Source organism: Schistocerca americana, chromosome 1 (genome assembly GCF_021461395.2).
Source record: "Schistocerca americana isolate TAMUIC-IGC-003095 chromosome 1, iqSchAmer2.1, whole genome shotgun sequence".
Lineage (NCBI taxonomy): Eukaryota > Metazoa > Arthropoda > Insecta > Orthoptera > Acrididae > Schistocerca > Schistocerca americana.
The window spans coordinates 881671505-881695595 of record NC_060119.1 but is presented as its reverse complement, the minus strand read 5'-3'; positions in this window follow the sequence as shown (position 1 = coordinate 881695595).

Below are 24091 nucleotides of genomic sequence, written 5' to 3'. Positions count from 1 at the left end.
TGCGAAGATGAGGGAACCACTTCGTGGCATTCGCTTCAGAATTGTTCCAGAGATTCGACAGGCAGTAGGCCGCTCCATTCGCACCATCAACAGAACAGGCTCCGCTAACGCTGTACTACGACTTCCACATCGCTGGCAACGGGTTCTGCACAACGCTGGTGACTACTTTCAAGGACAGTAACAGGGGAAACATGTAACTCTTTTGTATCGGTTGTTATTAAATACTTGAAATAGTTGCTACTATTTAAGTTCCAACCCTCTTATTTCTGGCTGTAGATGTTTTCCCTAGATATTTGAAGTTGCGCACTGGAAAGAACTAGTTAACATGCTTTCATGAGATAGCATTTGTATTGTGACTGGTTCATCCATGCTATATTTAGTTCATTCCAATCCCGTCAAAAAGTAATTTACTAACCAGCAACATAATGGCAAGTTAAAACTATTATCCTTCAATAGTGCCTGTGTTGAAATGAATTTTCTAGCTAGCACAGTAACACAGCAGTTTCTGTATCGGACGAGAAACGAAAGCAGCATGGTTTCCGATAGTTTTCGTAAGCCATAAACGGCGGAAACGGGACGAGTATTTCCTCAAGATTGCCTGCGATTCCTCCATTATCTTTTTCCATGTAGTGCCGCGTATATCTTCCCACGGCACCTGCGTGACCTGAATGACCTTGCTTCTTTTCTTTGACTTTCCTGAGAGATTACGCCTTACAGGCACTCGACCTCTTTGCCTTTGTAATTCCAGTGAGCACACGGTTTTAATCTCGCTTGAAGGGTCAGATGAAACGACCTTTTTGCACAAAGGGGAGAGGAAGTGTTACCGTTTAGCTATGATGCTGAAAGTCAGCTTGAAATCTTTAACCTGTAGAGGCTCACAAGAAACTGGCACTTGCATCAGACATTATGACTAACAATGTGCGAGGTGCCATGCGAGGTGCCGGGGCTAGCAGTGTATTTAACACTCAATTCTTCTAGAATCTACATATGTTCATGATGCTCTGAGCCCCCCCTATTCTAGCTCCAACTTTTGCTGTTGCACAAGGATAAAAAAAATACGCGAACTGACTCTAATCAACCCTGCCAGTGGAGTAGAAGAGAGTTTGGCACCTGCAATAATTTAATTTGATAAATAAGTTAATTAAGCGAAGGTTTCATTAACATAGTGAGGAATGATGTGGTTGCTCTACCTATTAACAGAATGAAAGTTCTGTCCAAAATAACAATATGATTTATTAAGACTAAACACAAAATAATAAACAACAACACATGAAACATTAACAATACATCAAATTGGCTCTAATTGGATACTTAAACAAACGCTGTGAAAGTGAAGTTGTCCCTAAAACTAGATTGTGAGGATTATGACGAAGTGATATGTGCAGCCAATTCCTAGCAACTCAATTCTTAGAGAAAACACATAGCCAACACAACATTAATTGCTGCTACCCAAGACAGAACAAAGTTAGAAAAAGACGAACAGGCGCGCTCTGCTGAGCTCTGATTGTCACCTAGGAAAATCCCTATCTGCCGGTGCTGCGGACATACATTACCAAACCAACTTCTTGACTCCCAGGACACGATCTGCCGTACCGGAGCCGCTGGCTGGTTGCTTCGACGTCCTCGACCGAAAGGCGAGAGCCAACTACTCACCAGAGCACCCGTACAAAACCGAACACAGAACATTCCCGCCCCCACGACAGTGGCCGTGGTTAAACGTTCCAATCAGCAACTCGAAAACCGGCGGAAAATTCCACTCCATTGCCGGAACGCTACCATTCCACCAATGGAGATTCTTGGCGCCAATTTCTGCGCCGATCTTGCTACGTCACAGAGCTGTGCCCTGAGCAAGCCAATCACAGTTACTATTTTGCAGAAAGCGCTGGAATTTTCCCGCCACAGCTGCCTGGGTACACAAGTCATTCCCACGCCTCGCTGGTAGCCCGCCAGAAAGTGTTTTCGCTACGTTTCTGCGAAGTAACGGAACCTCTAGCCCAGCCGCTACTTCTGGCCCTGTGGGTGTGCCTCTTGACAATGTCGGCGTCTGGAAAGCATTCACTCGACCCCCTCACACCTGTCGGCTTATCCTTTCAAAGTCAGACCGAGCCCGCCTGTCACTGGACCACCCGGGTGACGAGAGACGCTGCGTGGGAAGTCCGCGTGAGAAGGAATAGCAACTTTCCACCGCATGCAATTAGAGAGGAGAATCGTAAGATAGAAATATGAGAGGAGGTTCATGCCACCTCTCATAGCCCCTACGCCATTTTAGATTGTAATTGGTGAGCGGTTGACTCACTTAGGAGCAAGGTAGTGAGTCAATCGCCCAAGAACAATCTCGCAAACTGGCTGCACATACCGCACTCTATAAAGAAAATCACTGCAACTGAAAAATGCAGCTCATAGAGGGAGGATTGTTTATGATGGAGCCAACATCACCTTCTTAATATGGAACACTAACACTCACATCACACATCCATACCCAGGGAGCCCCTTCCAAACACCGATTCACACAGACATTCACTCTCTAAATATGGCCCGGACATGTGAGCCAAATATGGAGCAATTTATTCTTTACAATCAGAGTTGGAGTGCTCCGCAATTAAATGCCCAAAATGTTACAACAATTTTAATCATTAAACTAACCTGAACTCACTCACACATGATATTATTTAAGTTAACAATCTCTTTGTGAGCTTTCAGAATCTAATTACAACCTCCGATTCATTCTGTCTCCCTGCCGCAAGAATAACCTTTACAAAATGTTCCCTGAACTGATGGTCCATTCACAATGACAGTGGTGGTATCTGCTTCAGTTTATGGGGACTTCAGGCACACTGTTTGCATACACACAACCATAAATACAAGATACAAAAAAAAAAACATGGTGTGGAGAACAATACAGTAATTTGTAATAAGAATTACAGTGTAAAACAAACACATACAAGGTATCACATACATTACAAAAACAACACTTGAGAAAGAAATTTAAGAAAAAAAACAAGGTTCATGGGACATTAAGTTGTGCGTGCACATTGTACACTGTTCACGACTGTGCTGAGAATGAGGCACTAAATCACATTGTTAGAAATGTTCGAAGCACTTCACAAATTCATTAGTTTCTCTGAGGTATGTTGAGTCATATGCATTGATGCACGTGGTTCCATGTCTTGAGCATTGGAGGGGGACTTTTGGGATGGGGACACAGTACTGACATCACATAGGGCTAAACGTCGGGTGTTGCTGCTACGTTGTTGCAACAGCAATAGGGAGTGCTGGAGCGTCTGCAGTACGCTGTTGAGATTGAAGTCAGACCCACGCATATGATCACGGCAGTACGGTAGGAAGACACAGTGATAGGCCCTCCTCACGTCGATTAATTGTCTCTGAGGTCTACTTGTTGGGATACATCACTAGTCTAGGTCTCTTCTCTCGCTGGACAGTACTTTACGTTTCCCAATATTGCAGTTCGACGAGGGATGATGGCACGTGGAGTGACTCCACAAGTGTGTGAGGTCATCCATACAGGATCGAACTAGAAGCGACGATTGCCAAAACTGCTCTCTAATAGAGAGGAGAAGTTAGAAATGAGACCATACATTTGTTAGTGTGGCACGATACTGCTTTGTGCATGCAGATCGGCCAATGCTAGTGAGTTGTAAAAACCCAAACAGGTGAGTATATAGCGTCCCTTTCTGTCCTGAGGCACATGAGACGCCGGTTATGACACCATATGTGATCTTCTTCGTGTACTCACGACAATGTGGTCTGCCGCAGGGAATCCCTCCAAACGGCTGCCGCGTCCGGAGAGCTAGTTGGCTGTCGCGTGTGGGTCGCGTGTCAGTGTCAACGACCAGCCTCACTTTCACTTGTGGCCCGGCGAGGGCTGTCTGCCGCCAAATCCCTCAGGTATAGAGCCCGGTGACTGTCAGCTTGTAGGACCGGATGCTCTCGAGCCCTTCACGTCAGGTGGCGCGCTGACGCTCTCTTCTGCAGGTAGCCGATGACCTCTTGTTTTTGCTCCGGCTGGCCTCTGCATTGCCACGATCCCCGTCATCTGCACAATTCTTACAAAAATCTTATGCCTCACTTTTCCCCATGACCTTCTATGTTATAATAAATTTACATAACGATACATTGTTGGTCTGTCATTTCAGACACTCTAATTTTAATTTTATAGTTATTTATCTGTAGCTATCTAGGTGTATCTAATCTAGACATGGAAATAATTTATCTTGATATTCGTGTAGAGACCGATCTCAGTATTGTACATGGTGTGTGATAACTGATGCTATGTAATGGATGAACAACTAAATGTGCGGGCTCGCACTGATATTACTATTAATTATATAGACCGACAGTAGACATGCTCAAGAATTAACTACCATTTGCCAACGATCTACATTCTATGTCTTTTAATTAAATTATGTTGTTATGCAGGTCTAAGTTTTACTGTGCTATAAAGAACATGCAACTATGCTACTTTCGCTCGCCCGTCGTCCCTCCATCTCGGGTCTGTGGTTTGGTGACCTGAAAAATAGCATCTTAACAAGCGCGCCAAACACTTGTGGTAGAAAACCGCCACAATATTAAGGATCTAGTTATTGTAAAATCCTAAAGTGTAATTTATCCTAGTATATGGTACTCTCTTATTATTATTATTTTTTTGTTGTTTTTTTTTTTTTACCTTATACAACACTCTTACATAATTACTGTTACGCTGAGATATCTCGCTGCTCGCCGCTATTGACGACAGTGATGTGCGCGCCGTACGACATGGCCTCCGAGTTCTCACTACGCCTCACTGAAACTCCAGAGACTGGGTTAGCCATGGCTATACAAGACAATAAATTTATAGTTGCAACTTCTTTTTCTATGTTATGCGGTTTTCGCGATCAAAGCACACCTTTCCAGAGGCAATGTAATATGACCAACCCAGGACTGGTTCCTGTTGAGGATTCCGTCGCCCACCACACATCAGCTACACAGTATGTCACGAATATCCAAGTATAATTCCTTGGTTAATCATCTGTGACAGTCACAAGCAGCACGCTAAATCCCCAACCAGCACATTGGCATGGTAGGCTTTATGCCCGCATTTCTACCGTCTGGGCCCTAGGGCACCATTGGAGTCAAACGCTCACAGGTTAACCCCGACTTTTAAGACAACGATGCTGGCGCAGCTCCGCAAAAAAAGCTATGCTGCCCATATTCACCCTCGAAATCACGCAATATGCCACAATCTTGCAGTGCAATGATGCGTGCCTGCAAGCATTGGTATGAACGTTTCACGAACTGGTTGTGGCCGCTATGGAGCGTAACCCGACTTCTCAGAACGCTTCTAAGAGCACGTTCTTGTATGCGCCCGTTTGTGCGACATCTCGTCACTCATCACTATCCCTTATCATGGACACCAGATTGGAAAGGACAAAAACATTGCTCATGGAAAGGTAGTGCCTCTTATCGCATTGACAGTGGAGCTTGCGAACATAAACAGAAAAAAAATTAGCAGCAGTAAATTCTTATGCGAGAAAACGCAGCGTGTTAATACTTTAATTAACAATCTTAATCTATTAATGCGACGAGTATTGTTCCCCGAAGAAAAGTTCATATCTTTGCCTATTCTACTATGTACACCACTTACACTACTACTATAGCAAGGTTCATGTATTTGCCCATTCTACTATGTACACCACTTACAGTACTACTATTCCACGAACTCCTTTATGTGAGAGATGTGGTGGAGTCCTATGGACTTCTTTCCTTTCAGCGTCTCCAATTCATAAGCATTGTGATGAGCTGCTCTCCTTATACGGTACGGGCCGTTGTAAACAGAATAGAATTTTTGGCATTTCATTTTTTGTTTGTTCGAAAGTCGGAAAGACTTAACGAGCACCTTTTGTCCAATTTGGAAGTGTCGTAGACGAGCTCCCCTGTCGGCACGTCTCTTCCTGACCTCTGCTGCAGCCCGTATCCTCTTGAGAGCCAAATTCACTATGGCTTGGTGCTGCGTTCGTGATCTTGGTGGGAAGTTTACGACCTTGGTTATCAAGTCCTTAGGAATCCGGTTTTTTAGTACTGTAATGGGTGCCAATTTTGTTATCCCATGGGGTGCCTCATTGATCACCTCCTGGAAGTCTTTAAGGAAAACGTCCCATGTCGTGTGCTGTTTGTTACAGTACAACCGGCACAAGTTTCCGAGTTCTTTAATAACCCGTTCTGCAGCATTCGAGCTCGGATGGTGCGAAGATATAAAAATGGGATCAATTTTACATCGACGCAACGTCTCCTTCCAGGTTTTTGACTTAAACTGTGGCCCGTTATCAGAAATAATTTTACTCACATGACCAACCTGTTGTAGGAAATCCCGGATTAGGGCTCGTGATACAGTTCGTCCTGTCGCCCTCTTCAGTGGCGTAAAGGTAACGTATTTGTACGTTAGTTCAACAAACACTAATACGTAAGTATATCCTCTTCTTGTTCTTGGCAAAGGTCCCATCAAATCTGTTGCTGCTAATTGTCTTAATTTGGTCGGTACGATTGGGTATAATGGTGCCTGCATGCTCACAGTGGTGTGCTTAGCCTTTTGGCAGTCTTTACACACCGACAGTACCCTCCGTATTCGACGCTCCATGTTTCGAAAGTAACACATGGTCCTTAGCTTGAGATTGCACTTGCGTGGTCCGAAGTGTCCATAGCTGAGGTGAGTATGCCATATAACCTTGTTTATTAGGTGTTCAGGGATGCATACCCCCCATTCAGTGTCATTGGCATAATTTCGGTGGAAAATTATGCCTTTCCGCAAGAGGTAGAACTGCCTGATGGTGGCGTGTCTTCTGTCTGTCCATTTCTGTTTCAATAACACTAGGGCAGGGTCCTTGTCTTGTTCCTTCTTGATGTCCTGCATACTACAGGTAATAAAATTTTCAAAGGCTACTTTCTGCATATAAAAAAGGCAGTAGTGATTTTCCTCCAGATCTTCTTCCATGTTGTGCTCAAATCCGATCGGTGACCGTGACAAGGCGTCTGCAATAATGTTCTGACTGCCGGGGAAATATTCTATCGAAAAGTTGTACTGCTGCAGATATGATGCCCACCTAATGAGCCGCCTGTGATTAAGCTTTGCAGTCATCAAGAACTCGAGTGCCTTGTGGTCTGTGTAGACCCTCGTCTTGCGACCAAACAGAAGGTATCTGAATTTTTCAAATGCCCATACAATAGCCAGCGCCTCTAACTCGGTTACTGAGTAATTCCTCTCACTCTTGGCTAGTACTCTGCTACCAAACGCAATTGTCTTCCACACCCTGTTTCCTTCATGTACATAGTCTTGGAACACCATGACATCCAGACCTGAGTATGAACTGTCCGTTACTATGCAAACCTCTTCTGCTAAGTTAGGGTGTGATAGGATGGGTGCTTGTAGTAATGCGAGTTTTAATGCTTTCCATTCGGATTCGGCCGCCTCATCCCATTCCCAAGGAATCTTCTTTCCTGTAAGTTGATGCAACCTAGGACTGCTCTGAGTTTTGACATGTATAAAGCGGTTGTAAAAATTTATGATCCCCAAGAACCCCCTTAACTGCTTCTTTGTCGTAGGAATGGGAAACTTTTCAATCGCTTCGATCTTTTCGGGATTTGGCGCAATGCCCTCACCCGTGATGATATGTCCTAGAAATTTGACAGAGGACGTCCCAAAATTCGATTTTTCGATATTGATAGTCACTCCGTATTCCTTGAATGTCGCAAGGAGTTCACCGAGGACCGCATTGTGCTCTCCCCAAGATTTCTCCGCGATCAGCAAATCGTCCACATAGCTGGTGACATGACGTTTCAAATTATCGCTTAGTATGCCGTCCAGTCCCCGAATGAATGCGGCAGACTGTAACGCCGGAAATGCATATCCTCCTATTTCCATCTATTGTACTATTATTTTTTTCCTTGTTTTGTTACCTCAAGATATGACATTTCTGTCCCTTTATATATTGTAATTGCTTTACTGTTTGGATATATATATATTTATGCACTTATGTCGATGTTGGTTTGTTTCGTAAATATTATTTGTATTTTTACGCTGGGTCTTGCCTAGGGAAAACTGCTATCGAACGATTACATCGATGGGTCGTGTGAAGAATCAAAGTGTGTAGGATCTTTGGTAGGGTGGACTCTGCCGCGTGGAGCGCGGGCAGAACAGGCAGTCGGAGTGTGGCGGGAGTAGCGAGTGGAGCGGGTGTGTTGTGTGACGATCCCGCGAGTTGCCGCGCTTTCGGGGTTTGGCAGCATGTAATTGCGCTCGACTCGCGATGATAGTTTCTGACATGGTGTCGCGGACGGGAAGCATTAGCTGGCGCACATCAAGAGCCCGTTTCGCCTGGTGACCGTGTCGAGAAGAAGGCGCGCCAACATCCAGCTTCTGCAACAACGACGGCCGACAATGAGTGACTGTCGCCACCTCCTCGATCGACGGCCTCGAACCTTCAATCAACCAACAAGGAAGACTGGAAGCACGTAAAGTTTTAGAGCTGTATGGCAGACCTCAGCTTTTAATCTTGTTCCATTTTCGTAACTATAATTACAGCAACTTAGCATGAACGTTTGTTGCTCATTGTCCCAATTGCATCACCAAGCAGAGTCCCTTCCTTTTCCGAAATGAACCCGAGTGTCGTTGAAATTCAAACGCCAGCATTAAAGTAATATAGCTAACTCGTTTTCACTGCTTTAATTTCAAAGTTCAATTATGGCAATAATAGCTGGCTACAATATTCAGATTACACAAGCACGAATTATGAGTGCGAGCTTTGTTACCGTATTTTAGCTTACCTGTGACTGCAGCTCAGCTTGGTACGTACTAAATTTTACTATTGTTAATTGTTCAGAATCATTTAATTCAAGTTCAAAGTTAATTCTCTTATTTCTAAATTGCGTAGATTCAAGTAGCTTTTGAAATGATTGTTGAGGTAGTCCAAGACTAACTTTATTTTACTTAATGTCGATGTGCTTCAGAAAGAAAGCTCACTATTAACTTAAGTCACTAAATTAACTTTCGATTTTCCGGTTTTATTAATTCTTTTGCTAAATTAAGTCAGGGTGTAGCGAAATTTATTACTTCTGACAAACTTTCAGTTTTCACACTACACGTGTCAACCTTCAGTTGCCACGCTTCTAGTGCTAATTATATGTGTAATAACCTTTCTTTTTCAGTTACTATAGTAATTGTCCTTAGGACTGGCGACCGTGATTTCCCCAAATCTCAAATACCTAATTACCGCTAGTTAATTGTTGATGTAACGGCTGCACATTTACTTTCTTTATTAACTTTACCCCTTTTCAAAATTAATTTCCACCAGTTTCATTAGCACATTTCCTTTCATTTAGATGTAACCCTTTCCTCCCTCTTTACCGACAGGTTAACTTCGGTGACGATTGCTTTTCCAAAACTCCCATTAGGTATACGCGGTTTCATTTTTCACTGTCATTAAGGTCGGTAAGTGAGGGGGAGGTTACACGTGGCGACCTCGTGACAGGACAATCTTCAGTTTTGAGGTTGTTCTGGACACGAATTTTGTATGGTGCAAATCTCGTAACAAAGTATTGGTTACGAACAGGTCGTTACGTCAGCGACATTAAGTAGTGGGAGTAAATCTAATTATATTTGAGATTTGGCATTTATATTGAAAATTATTAAAATGAGTGAAGGCAACAATTACCAAAATTTGGTAGACTTGGATACGGAACAATCGGTCGAACAGTGGGAAACGCGCACGGCGGTTCCCATTGTTCAGGGGCAGGCGGCTAGCATGAAAGACGCGACCGCCGAAACGCAACAAAGAGCAGAAATGGAATTCCAAACTTTAGAAAATGTTTCGGAATCGGAAGCGAAAATCAAATCTGTACCCCTTGATGATGAATACGGGGGAACATGTATAGAGGAACCAGCTACGGAAGTAAAACCGGTAGTCTCTGGGAATTTAACTGATTTATTGAATGCTTTGATTAATGAAATCAAGAGTCAATCGGCAGAAATTATAGCTCTGTCTGCCAAGCAAGAAGCTCAGTCTGAAAAAATTGAACGAAAGCTAGACAATCAGAACAAAGCTATTAATGTTGTTAACCACAATGTTGGAGTTGTTAATACAAAAGTTGATAAAATCAAAGAAGATATTGTTGTAATTAATACCGAAATCGGTAATCTTAAACAGGAAATGATAGGCGTTCAGGCGGAAATTGCGAGCATAAATACTCGCTTTGATTCCGAAATTAGCAGAATCGAGAAAAGTGTAGGAGAAGCAGTTGCTCCGATCATCGAGAATAAGGTGACGGAACAAATTCAATTAGTGAAAAAAGAGGATCAACAGAAGGTGGAAACTTTAAAGGCTTTAGTGTCCGAAGTAGACACTAAAGTGAGGGAGCAGGCTAATACCTGCGAAGAGAAAAAGAGGGAAGTGGAAACGCTTGCGACAACCACTTGCCAAGTAATTACGAGAGTGTCGGAATTAGAAAAGAAATTTGATGAAAAACAGAGCTATGTGCCAATCTGTGCACATAGTTCGGAATTGTTGACGAAAGAGGAGCGGTTCGACCCCTTGAAAAAAGGCGGTATACACGCGACGGATTTCATTAAAAATTGTGAAAGAGTTTTACCCAGATCATGGACTAATGAGAGAAAAATTAATGCGGTTATTGATGTGCTGGCTGGTGATGCCAAGCGTTGGGGCTTAAACCTCGACATTACGAACCTGACTTTTGACGAGTTTAAAAATTTGTTTCTGGCTGAATACTGGTCAGAGCAAAAACAGCAAAGTGTCTGGCGCGAATTTGTCGTATCGAGGCCTTTCGATGCGAATTCGCGCGGTTCGATGAGGGAGTTTTGTGAGGGCTGGATCCGCAAGTTGGGATATTTGCGTGATCGCCGCACGGAATCCGAAATAGTCTGGGAACTCTACAAGAAGCTTCCAGATGATACAAAACGCTACGTAGGAAGCAATTACAGGACAATCAATGATTTCCTGGAAAGAGTTGAGGACGAGGACTATTGGCGCAATAATCGCGACAGTGGTAGAGGCCGTGGTAACAACAACGGGTACCACCCCAACCATAACAACGATAACCATGGGAATAATGCATACCGCAGCAATAACAATAATGGTTCGGACCGTAATAACAATCGGTACAATGCAAATAATAACAGGAATGACAGAAACCAGTATCATACTAACGTGATACGGGCTTCACAGAATAGTAATAACGCCAGAGGGTGTGATCAGCCGCCTCAGCAGCATCCGGGGAGCGTATCTGCTGGGACGAGACAGGGAAACCATTAGCCGCGCCGGTGAGGGGCCGAGCGGGCGTGGAGAAATTTTGGCGGCCCAATAACAACAGAAAACCCAGGTGTCGCCGTTATGAAAATTCCGTATGGAATAATCAACGGCGGGAGAGTGTGCCAGTGTTAAGAGAAAAGAGTGCGCCCACAAGTAGTAGATCAGCTGTATACACGGCAGTAGAAAATACATTCGCTGTCAGTGAGAACAATTTAAGTAGTGTTCCGGAAATCGATCATAAAGTGGCAGCTGTAATACCCACAGCGGAACTGGAGATTGAGTTTAAGAATGATTCGCAATTGTTGAGAGAAGATCAGATGTCGGATAAAACGTCCGTCATTGAGCGAGGGGATGCAGAGAGGGATGAGGTCTGGTTAAGGCAGTTCGGTCGCTTATACGACGAACTAAGAGATTATAGGGGTCTGTATGGGAGAAGTGTTTATGGGGAGCGCGTGCAGTATTTGCCGCGTCTCGTCCCACAGGAAGATAGTATTTGTGAAGTGATGGAAAGTTCTGGCCCTAACCGGCAGACTTTACCAGAAATAGTTGATGTTAATGGGGAGCACGAGCAAGATTCGTCGTGTTTCGTCCCGCAGGAGTTAGATGTTGAAGTAGTAACGGAAAGTTCTGGCCCTAACCGGCAGACTTTACCGAAAGTTATAGTGGTAGAAGTAGCCGACCCATCCGACGCAAACCTCCAGTTTAAACATTGCGAGAGTATTAAGGAGAAAGATTACGAAAATTTTAGTGATAGCCGGACACAATTGGTAGAAAAGCACATAGATTACAGCGTGTATGAGGTTAGAGCTGATATTATACGGTCAGACGATAGCAGTGTGGGTTGCGCAGATCTAGAGGAAGTAATTGCAGATACTACTGGGCATATTTCTCCAGGTAGATTGGCAGATGAGATCAATCTGACTAAAGAGGAATCAACGAAGGTGACAATTAGTGAATTGATAGCAAAGCAACACTCACTAGTTGACGAGTTACAGGAAAAGGTTTCGGTACTGGAGGCGAAGATACAGACAAAGCCTCAGGACAAACGTGTTGAAATTAAAACTGTATGTGAACAGAGGCTGAAAAAGCCGCCAGATAAACCGGATTTAGGATCAAAGCCGGATGGTTTTTTCTGGAATGACCTGGATATAGACGAGGATTTACTGTGGGAAAATAAAGAAACAGTCGAGGACAAGTGTAGACAGATAGTGGTGTCTGTTAATATGCACGACCTACAACTAAACGTGTTGATTGACACCGGTGCAGAATTGAGTGCTGTATCTGGGAAAATATTTGAGTTACTGAAAGACAGACCTGGCATCGTAGTTATGCCAGTAACAGGAGTGAAAATTATCGGTGCTACTGGGAAGGCCAGTAAACCGGTCACAAAACAGATTTTTGTCAACTTCGAGATATGTGGGGCACGATTTGAACAAGAGTTTGTCGTCGTGCCAGACTTAACTACGGAAGTAATTATCGGGTTAGATTGGCTATTAAAGTACCGTGCAGTGATTAACTGCGAAAGCAAAACTTTGACATGTATGTCACTAGATAAAACAATGGTAGTTGGTTTTGACGAGGCAGGAGACGGTGTGCATAGGCAATACCAGCCTATACACATTGTTAACTGGCCGGATGACATTGACGTAGGAATGAGTTTGAACTGCCATAACATGAGGAATTTCGGCATTGACAAAAGTGTAGAAAGTGAATTGGAAGAGATAATCAAATTCCCTCCACGGATTAACATTAGTATTGGTGTGAAAAAAGATCGTTTGCGAGAAGTAATGAAGCTAAAAGCCGATGCTCGCATACGTCGTCATGACGCTAAAGCGCGTTTTGCTAAGTTTGCAATCGGAGACTTAGTACTTGTAAAAGCTCATGAGAAATCGAGCGAGATAGACCATGAAAACTCTAAATTTAAGTTTGTTTATAATGGACCATATAAAGTCATTGGTATGCCTCACACAAATGCTTACGGAATATTGTAGACTTGAAATTGTACCAACCTAGGATCGATTAATACCACACAATGGGTAATTTATACAGTATGTAAAATAGAGTGTAAGATTTAACGATTTGCTAGATTGCCATGCTTTTGACTGACCAAGGTCATTAAAGAAGTTGTAATTAATAAGTAATTAATTTTGATTAATAAATTTAATTTTAATCAATTTAATCATGATCTAATCAACTGAAAAATCCAAGCTGCTAGTTTAAGTTTTCAGCTGAGTCACAGTAGATTAAGGAATGTAAATATGATTTTGTAAATAGCTGTAAGATTTCATAAATATGTGATTTACTAGTCACTGCCGATGTACTTAGACGCTGTTTTAAGTTTCAGGCTAGTACATGCGTGTGATGATGGACAGTGTTGAGTTATCCACTGTGATAATATTAAGGGACTCCTTGAGATTACTCGGGAGTGAGTTTTTCCTAAAGAATTCAGTGAAACGGACGTTCTGGAAACGCCGTCATAAGGGCGAGTGAGATCAAGCGTGCCGCACAGGCGGGCGCAACAATACTGGCGAGGCGAGCCGCTGTCGGCTCTTGTGCCGCTGTTGGCTCTTGGGCCGCTGTCGGCATTCTTTGTACTTGCGAGTACGGAAGGCGGAATTGTTTTTCTTCCTGGACAGCTGAAAGAATTCTACTGTCAATATTTATGGTTTTTTCGATCTGATGTGTGTTATTTTCTTGTTTAGCGTTTAATGGACTCCCATGACGAGAATATTAATTATGAAAGGGTTATGTAAAAATGTGTATTCTATGTAATTAATAATTAATTTGCGTATTTTGATCTACCTGTTTTTATGACCATGCAATCTAATTAATTTTGCAAATAGTATTCCATTTCTCATAGTTTTACGAATTTTAATGATTTTAGAATAGCTAAACCATTTTCTATGTTTTCTATGAATTTTAATATGTTGTCAACCTGTTTTATTTTGTGCAAGATGACAGAGTGGAATAAGATTAGGAGTGTCTCCACTCAATTGTTATTGTCTAAAAATTGGTTTATGGTTAATTAGAAGAATGCTAAATTTTGTTGATGTTTTGAGCATATGCATTTCCGCTGTTTCTTTTTTGGGACATTTTCTGAGTCTGTTTACGTTACACGAACATCCTCAGACAATGTGGGGCACGTGTAACGCCGGAAATGCATATCCTCCTATTTCCATCTATTGTACTATTATTTTTTTCCTTGTTTTGTTACCTCAAGATATGACATTTCTGTCCCTTTATATATTGTAATTGCTTTACTGTTTGGATATATATATATTTATGCACTTATGTCGATGTTGGTTTGTTTCGTAAATATTATTTGTATTTTTACGCTGGGTCTTGCCTAGGGAAAACTGCTATCGAACGATTACATCGATGGGTCGTGTGAAGAATCAAAGTGTGTAGGATCTTTGGTAGGGTGGACTCTGCCGCGTGGAGCGCGGGCAGAACAGGCAGTCGGAGTGTGGCGGGAGTAGCGAGTGGAGCGGGTGTGTTGTGTGACGATCCCGCGAGTTGCCGCGCTTTCGGGGTTTGGCAGCATGTAATTGCGCTCGACTCGCGATGATAGTTTCTGACATGGTGTCGCGGACGGGAAGCATTAGCTGGCGCACATCAAGAGCCCGTTTCGCCTGGTGACCGTGTCGAGAAGAAGGCGCGCCAACATCCAGCTTCTGCAACAACGACGGCCGACAATGAGTGACTGTCGCCACCTCCTCGATCGACGGCCTCGAACCTTCAATCAACCAACAAGGAAGACTGGAAGCACGTAAAGTTTTAGAGCTGTATGGCAGACCTCAGCTTTTAATCTTGTTCCATTTTCGTAACTATAATTACAGCAACTTAGCATGAACGTTTGTTGCTCATTGTCCCAATTGCATCACCAAGCAGAGTCCCTTCCTTTTCCGAAATGAACCCGAGTGTCGTTGAAATTCAAACGCCAGCATTAAAGTAATATAGCTAACTCGTTTTCACTGCTTTAATTTCAAAGTTCAATTATGGCAATAATAGCTGGCTACAATATTCAGATTACACAAGCACGAATTATGAGTGCGAGCTTTGTTACCGTATTTTAGCTTACCTGTGACTGCAGCTCAGCTTGGTACGTACTAAATTTTACTATTGTTAATTGTTCAGAATCATTTAATTCAAGTTCAAAGTTAATTCTCTTATTTCTAAATTGCGTAGGTTCAAGTAGCTTTTGAAATGATTGTTGAGGTAGTCCAAGACTAACTTTATTTTACTTAATGTCGATGTGCTTCAGAAAGAAAGCTCACTATTAACTTAAGTCACTAAATTAACTTTCGATTTTCCGGTTTTATTAATTCTTTTGCTAAATTAAGTCAGGGTGTAGCGAAATTTATTACTTCTGACAAACTTTCAGTTTTCACACTACACGTGTCAACCTTCAGTTGCCACGCTTCTAGTGCTAATTATATGTGTAATAACCTTTCTTTTTCAGTTACTATAGTAATTGTCCTTAGGACTGGCGACCGTGATTTCCCCAAATCTCAAATACCTAATTACCGCTAGTTAATTGTTGATGTAACGGCTGCACATTTACTTTCTTTATTAACTTTACCCCTTTTCAAAATTAATTTCCACCAGTTTCATTAGCACATTTCCTTTCATTTAGATGTAACCCTTTCCTCCCTCTTTACCGACAGGTTAACTTCGGTGACGATTGCTTTTCCAAAACTCCCATTAGGTATACGCGGTTTCATTTTTCACTGTCATTAAGGTCGGTAAGTGAGGGGGAGGTTACAAGACGAAATGTTCAAACCAAATGGGAGACGACGAAACCGGTAACATCTTCCAAATGCTAAAAAGGCTGTGTACTGTCTGCAATTTGGATGGAGCTCGATCTGCCAGAAACTCGATTTTAGATCAACTGATGAGAAGATTGATATTCCATGGAAATTTTGTAAGAGTTCCTCCAATCGTTCCGGTCTGTCTGTTTCGGGTTCTATTATGGTATTAATTTTTCGCGAGTCCAAGACTAAACGAATACTACCATCTGCCTTCTCGACTACTCTTAACGGGTTATTATAGGCTGAAGCCGTAGGTTCTATTATTCCTTCACTCAGCATTCGCGCAATTTCAGCTGCTACTTTCTGTCGATATGCCAAGGGGATTGGATAGGGTGGCACACGAAACTGGTTGTGCGGACGTACACGAAATTCATATTGGAAGTTCTTTATTGATCCTGTCTTGGGAAGGAAGACCTCCGCATGTTCTACTAGTAATTTATGAAGTTCTTTGCGGTGGTCGCACCTTATATTCTTTATTGCTTCCACTTTTTCTTCTATTTTCTCCTTTATTTCTCCCATTATTCCGACTTCATTCTCATCCGTGTCCTCTCCCCTACCCGCAACGTCGACCTGTTCTTCCTTTCTGTCTTTCAGACACGCATAGTTTATCCGTACACAGTTAGACGGTAGTTGAGCTGGGATCAGCTGGTCGTCGAACTTAATGTGGACGGGATTCCCTTTCCTCAAAACCACTTCACCTCGTCCTAGATCAACTATCGCTTCATGTTCATTTAGGAAGTCCGTTCCTATTATCATGTCGATCGCCCGATTTGGCACGATCCAGAAGTTAGACTCTATTTTGTGTCCTTGGCAGGAGAATTCCAGTCTTGTTTGTTGGGTGACCTCTGTACATTTACCCGCTAATGCCCCTTTTATTTTGGTTTTCTTGACCGATAGGACAGGCCAGTACATCTCCTGAGAGCACCTCTTGTATGCTGCCTCAGATATTGCTGTTATGTAGCTTCCACTATCTATTATCGCATTCATACTCTTTTCAGCTATTGCTACTGTGATAAGAGGCTGCCGATCTTGTCGAGGAGTTGCTTTATGTTCCTCGAGCAGGATTTCTGATAAATCTTCGTAATGTATCATCCGTAGTTGGCCAGGTCCGAGATTACGTGCGAAATTCCGGCGGCCTGTGTTCGCACTAGTCTGGCGTCAATCCCTTGTTAAGCTCCCCCTCCTCTGACGTGCATTAGGATTTGCGGGTCTAGTTTCAATCTCCTGGTTCCACTGTTGTCCTTGGTTTCGCTCTCTCCAATTACGGTCGCTTTGCCGTTCGTTATTCCTCCTATCCCAGATTCCTTGTCTAGATTGACCCCGCTCCCTGACGTTCTGGTTTCCGTGTCTTTGGTTTCCATAACCTTGAATAGCGTAACCTTGACTTCCGTAACCCTGGTTTCCTAACTGACCAGTGCGATTATGCGATCTGTTGTCGTCTTCCCTTCCTGGCCCGTGGTATTTGTTACTTTGCCCCTTCTTCCTGTCCTTTGCGTCTTGTTTATCAAAGACTACTTCGAGTTCGCGCAATAGACTCTTGAATGCTTCTATGTCAGATCCACACTTGCCGACAAGTGTCTGTTGGTACCTAACTGGCAATTTGGAAAAGCAAAATTTAATGATTTCTCCGTTGCTATATGGACTATCTAAAAATTGATTTTTCTTGAGTAACTCATCAAGAAATTTGGTTGCGCTCCTATACCCGGACACTTCCAGTTCAGGACAAAATATTATTTCCTCTTTAATCCTGTCCTGCGTTTCCTTTGACCAGTAGGTCCGCAGGAATGCACCAACAAATTCCTGATAAGTCCGACACGTCACTGCTACACCCCGCATCTTTTCCGCGGCTTGGCCTTCGATGTGTCCACACATGAATTCTAATTTTGCCTGGGTTGGCCATGACGCCGGTAATGAATTTGTAAACTGCATCACCCAGCTCTTCGGATGCATCGACCCTCCATTTTCTTTGAACTTCTGGAATTTAAGTATCGACAGGAAATGATTCTGATCAAAATCCTGTCTGATCCTCGCACTGGTGTTGTCACTCGTTTCCGATACTTGCACGTCTGCTGAGTGTCCTGTTCTATCTTGGTGATAACTGTGATGTGCTACCTCTGTATCACAGTGGAAGTGGCACTCAGAATTCACAAGTGGGCTACAATTATTGGAGCTATTACTCGCTGTTTCTGCGTGTGCATTGTTAGTTCCGCACTCGGTCATTGGGCTAGAGCACGGCGGGCTTTTCCTCGGAGACACAATTCTGTGTACTCCATCATTGGTATCCGAACGCGCAGTGCTCGTGTGCCCGTTTTGCTCTAGTTTTGCTATCCGACTCTCTACTTCTTCCATTCGTTTCGTGTTGTTCGCAACCGCGATATTACCCTGAGTTTTTAAGAACGCTAGGGATTTTGAGTGGGATTGTGTTGTACGTCGCAAGCGCCCTGCGAGTTAGAAGTTGCTTCCGCGACTTTCATTGCCCCTATTGCTGCCGTTTTGGCCAGGCCTGCTACTTTTTGTGCAGCCATTGACATTTGTTTTACTTCTCCACATTCTTTCTTTATTGTTAGTAATTCCCCACGAATTTCCCCTATATGCGAAATTATTGCCTCAGTGTCCTTCTTACGCTGTTCGTCAGCTTCTTCCTTCTCCTTCTTACGTTGTTTCTCCTCTTCTTCCTTCTCCCTCTTACGCTGTTCGTCAGCTTCTTCCTTCATTGATCGTAGGAAGCTCAGTATAGGGTTAATGTCATCATTTTGATCCTCGTCACACATGGGTGATGTAACTCTGGACACCTGGGCGCTAGAGCTCTGACGTGGCCGAGCTGGCCCCTGTCTGCTCTCGTTCGTTTGATTATAAACTTCTGCTACCGTCTCGACCTGTGTGACTGTCTCTGTTTCATCATCTACCTCACTATCATAATCACGGCCGCAACGGTGCTCTAAGATCGCGTCCAAATCACCTTCCTCATCAATGACCCTGGCGTCCTGTCCTGCTAAAAATGTGCCCATCTCATCTCCGAACCTATTCCCGTCGGTAAACTGCCCCTTATCCATTATGCTATCCTCTTTTGTTTTAGCGTCGCTCGATAATAGTCGTGCCTTACTTCTCGTTATCATTCATGAAAAACAAATTTATCTAAAATGCACAATAAAATTAATCTACTCCATATATTTTTACACATAGACATAAAGTTTCAACAACGTCGCTCCAACGCTGTAATTATACGCACGATTTGTTGTGGTACAGAAACCGCACACAAACCCAACAAAGTGTGATGTAATACGGACACACCATCAAAGGAACACAAAAACAATGACCAAAAAAAATATTCACTGAAAACAAAAACAGTAATCATGCGCCGCTACTTAAAACTAAACGCGGAACTACCAGAAAAAAACGTGGGTATCAATCAATAAAAAAAATTAAGCAAAAAAAATTCTGGGTGTCCCTACTACTAATAATACTTGCTTATCAGAAGATTCACAGGGAAGATCCGAGGCTAAGGGTCGCCATTTTATGCGAGGTGCCGGGGCTAGCAGTGTATTTAACACTCAATTCTTCTAGAATCTACATATGTTCATGATGCTCTGAGCCCCCCCTATTCTAGCTCCAACTTTTGCTGTTGCACAAGGATAAAAAAAATACGCGAACTGACTCTAATCAACCCTGCCAGTGGAGTAGAAGAGAGTTTGGCACCTGCAATAATTTAATTTGATAAATAAGTTAATTAAGCGAAGGTTTCATTAACATAGTGAGGAATGATGTGGTTGCTCTACCTATTAACAGAATGAAAGTTCTGTCCAAAATAACAATATGATTTATTAAGACTAAACACAAAATAATAAACAACAACACATGAAACATTAACAATACATCAAATTGGCTCTAATTGGATACTTAAACAAACGCTGTGAAAGTGAAGTTGTCCCTAAAACTAGATTGTGAGGATTATGACGAAGTGATATGTGCAGCCAATTCCTAGCAACTCAATTCTTAGAGAAAACACATAGCCAACACAACATTAATTGCTGCTACCCAAGACAGAACAAAGTTAGAAAAAGACGAACAGGCGCGCTCTGCTGAGCTCTGATTGTCACCTAGGAAAATCCCTATCTGCCGGTGCTGCGGACATACATTACCAAACCGACTTCTTGACTCCCAGGACACGATCTGCCGTACCGGAGCCGCTGGCTGGTTGCTTCGACGTCCTCGACCGAAAGGCGAGAGCCAACTACTCACCAGAGCACCCGTACAAAACCGAACACAGAACATTCCCGCCCCCACGACAGTGGCCGTGGTTAAACGTTCCAATCAGCAACTCGAAAACCGGCGGAAAATTCCACTCCATTGCCGGAACGCTACCATTCCACCAATGGAGATTCTTGGCGCCAATTTCTGCGCCGATCTTGCTACGTCACAGAGCTGTGCCCTGAGCAAGCCAATCACAGTTACTATTTTGCAGAAAGCGCTGGAATTTTCCCGCCACAGCTGCCTGGGTACACAAGTCATTCCCACGCCTCGCTGGTAGCCCGCCAGAAAGTGTTTTCGCTACGTTTCTGCGAAGTAACGGAACCTCTAGCCCAGCCGCTACTTCTGGCCCTGTGGGTGTGCCTCTTGACAATGTCGGCGTCTGGAAAGCATTCACTCGACCCCCTCACACCTGTCGGCTTATCCTTTCAAAGTCAGACCGAGCCCGCCTGTCACTGGACCACCCGGGTGACGAGAGACGCTGCGTGGGAAGTCCGCGTGAGAAGGAATAGCAACTTTCCACCGCATGCAATTAGAGAGGAGAATCGTAAGATAGAAATATGAGAGGAGGTTCATGCCACCTCTCAAATGTAACTTGCCTAGTTTTGTGAGCTTTCCAAGAAATAGCTATTAATAAATCCTTTAATCCTGAATTGCGTTATTTATGATATTATAGGCGTCAGGTTACTCTGCCATTTTGTTAGCAGCTTGTGGCTTTTTCTGTATTGTGATTCGTTACTAAAAAAGCTAATGGCATCCCTTCTTGAAGTTTGACTGCTTATTTTGGAGCGTAGAGAGCCTTAGCCCATTCAGATTCTTATAGCCTCAATTAAAAAAACACAAACCGACGATCTGAATGCTACTTTTGCGCAGGAACGCCTGTAGAAGACACCAGGTGAGTGGAAAATTAAAAGTTTAAGTATCCTGCTTTCATGCAGAAGAGTACAACTGGGCCCCTCACACGTACTGCATCTATAGCATAAATGTGAGTAGGCGCATTTAATATGTAGTTTTACATAGGACGGAATAGACAGGTCGCTTGTTGCATTGGATATTGGCTATTGTTTCCATTCAGTTGAAAAAGTTAATTATTTTCACAACAGCGCTCCCTGTCATATTGTCCAGCTGTACACATACTCCCCCACCCCCTCGTTTATCGACCCCGTCAGAGCCATTCGACCCACATTCAAAGTTCTGAAATTCTCCCTCCCTCCGCCAACAGCGATAGCAACACTGTTCCATTGTCTTAACGTACTGTAACAAACAAGCTATCTAACGCCACAGCCACAGCCAAAAGTGAAGTTCCCTAACTGTCTTAAAAAAATAAAAATAAAATTTAAAAAAAAATGATTAAGAAGGCTCTGAGCACTATGGAACTTAACATCTGAGGTCATCAGTCCCCTAGAACTACGTAAACCTAACTAAGCTAAGCGGTCGCACGGTTCCAGACTGAAGTGCCTAGAACCGCTCAGCCACACCGGCCGGCATCTGTCTTACACACACAACATACTGGAACGAGTGAGTAATAAACAACCAAAACGAACAGACGCTGATTGGCAACACGGGTGTACACAAACAAGAGAGCAAACGCCAAATAAACGAACAGTTCTTCCCTCGATCAGCTGTTCTGGTTTCTGCTCCCTCGCTATATTCGACCAAGACGCAGGTTAGTGCTGCCCTCTATGGAATATACCGGGTGATGAAAAAGTCAATAAAAACTGAATAAATCACGGAGTAATGTAGATAGAGAGGCACAAATTGACACACATAGTTGGAATGACATGGGGTTTTATTTGAGCCAAAAAAATACAAAATTTCAAAAAATGTCCGACAGATGGCGCTTCATCTGATCAGAATAACAATAATAGGCATAACAAAGTAAGACAAAGCGAAGATGATTTTCTTTGCAGTAAATACTGAATATTTCCACCATAATTCCTCAACAATAGCTGTAGTCGAGCAATAATGTTGTGAACAGCACTGTAAAGCATGTCCGAAGTTATGGTGAGGCATTGGCGTCGGATGTTGTCCTTCAGCATTCCTAGAGATGTCGGTCGATCACGATACACTGGCGACTTCAGGTAACCCCAAAGCCAATAATCGCACGGACTGAGGTCTGGGGACCTGGGAGGCCAAGCATGACGCAAGTGGCGGCTGAGCACACGATCATCACCAAACGACACGCGCAAGAGATCTTTCACGCGTCTAGCAATACTTTTTTTTTTGTTCTAATAAAACCCCATGTCATTCCTAGCATGTGTGTCAATTTTTATCTCTCTATCTACATTCTTCCGTGGTTTATTCAGTTTTCAAATTTATACTGACTTTTTGATCACCCGGTATATGACGCCAACGGCCTTGCCGCAGTGGTAACACCGGTTCCAGTCAGATCAACAAAGTTAATAAGCGCTGTCGGGCTTGGCTAGCACTGGGAAGGGTCACCTCCGGATCTGCCAAGTGCCCTTGTGAGGCCAGTTGAGGAGCTACTTGTCTCAGAAGCAACGACACCGATCAGGAAAACTGACAACGGCCGGGAGAGCGGTGTGCTCACCACATACTCCTCTGTACCCCCACCCGATGACGCCTAAGGGCCGAGGATGACACGGCGGCCGGTCGGTACCGTTGGGCCTTCAAGGCCTGTTCGGACGGTATTTCTTTGTTTTGACAGTCAATGACAAGAAGTCCACTTCTCCAAGAGCGCCTAACATGATGCTCGCCCCTGCGTGACTAAAGTTGTGAATAGAGACTCGGTCAGCCGGCAGCCGTAGCTCGTGGCCTGTGCTCCTTCCACTTTAAAGACAGAAGATGAATATTTTATTTTGTCATTATTAGATGTGAATAATAAGTTGTCAACACATTTCGTCATTCGTTGCAGTCTGAGAGATTCGAACAATGGTATAGTTGAGAGGCACCCACATGCCTTGCTCATACTGTGGCATCAAGCAGTCAGGCCTGCAAGATGAGTGGTCTGCCAAGCGAGTGGATTCATTCTTAATTTATCGAGTAACATGAATTCTCGTACTCACACTTAAGTTACAAGTTATCCTCCTATATGATTAATACGCAACGGAAACACGCATCTGACTTTCAGTAATTTACAGAACTCTGGCTGCACACTACGCACTGGGAATACCACATTTTCTTTATGTCTTTTATTTAACGACTTTTATGAACACGTGGCCACCGCACTGAATATGACTGGCGCACACATTATAAATTCGGGATATCGTGACAACTTACAATTCGAAGAAAAAGGCCACCAATCTTTTTCTTTTCTCTATCTTATTTATTCCAATAAATTCTCTAACCTAAACACACAAATTCTATAACCTACAACAATGACACATAAGAAATTCCGCCCAGTGGGCATGGCTTTACAATGGTGAATCTCTATATTATGGTCTCGTAATTACTTTTAACGCTACAGTGCACTTTCTGGATAGGATGGTGGATCTTTTATCATACCTCACACTTCGACTCTCACAATCATCATCACGAAACTTTCCTCCAGATCGAGCGATACAGAAGGAGCAAGCATAACCCACAAATCTTTTGAAACTACCTTGCTACTCCCCCATGCAAACCACACATACCCAAATTACATTACATACACCACACAACAATATTTATCCCAGTTTCACACGACACTGCCCCACTTTGTAATTCTACTTTCCTACCGTGAAGTCTGGAGATAAATGCACGTCTTCCTGTGCAATGCAA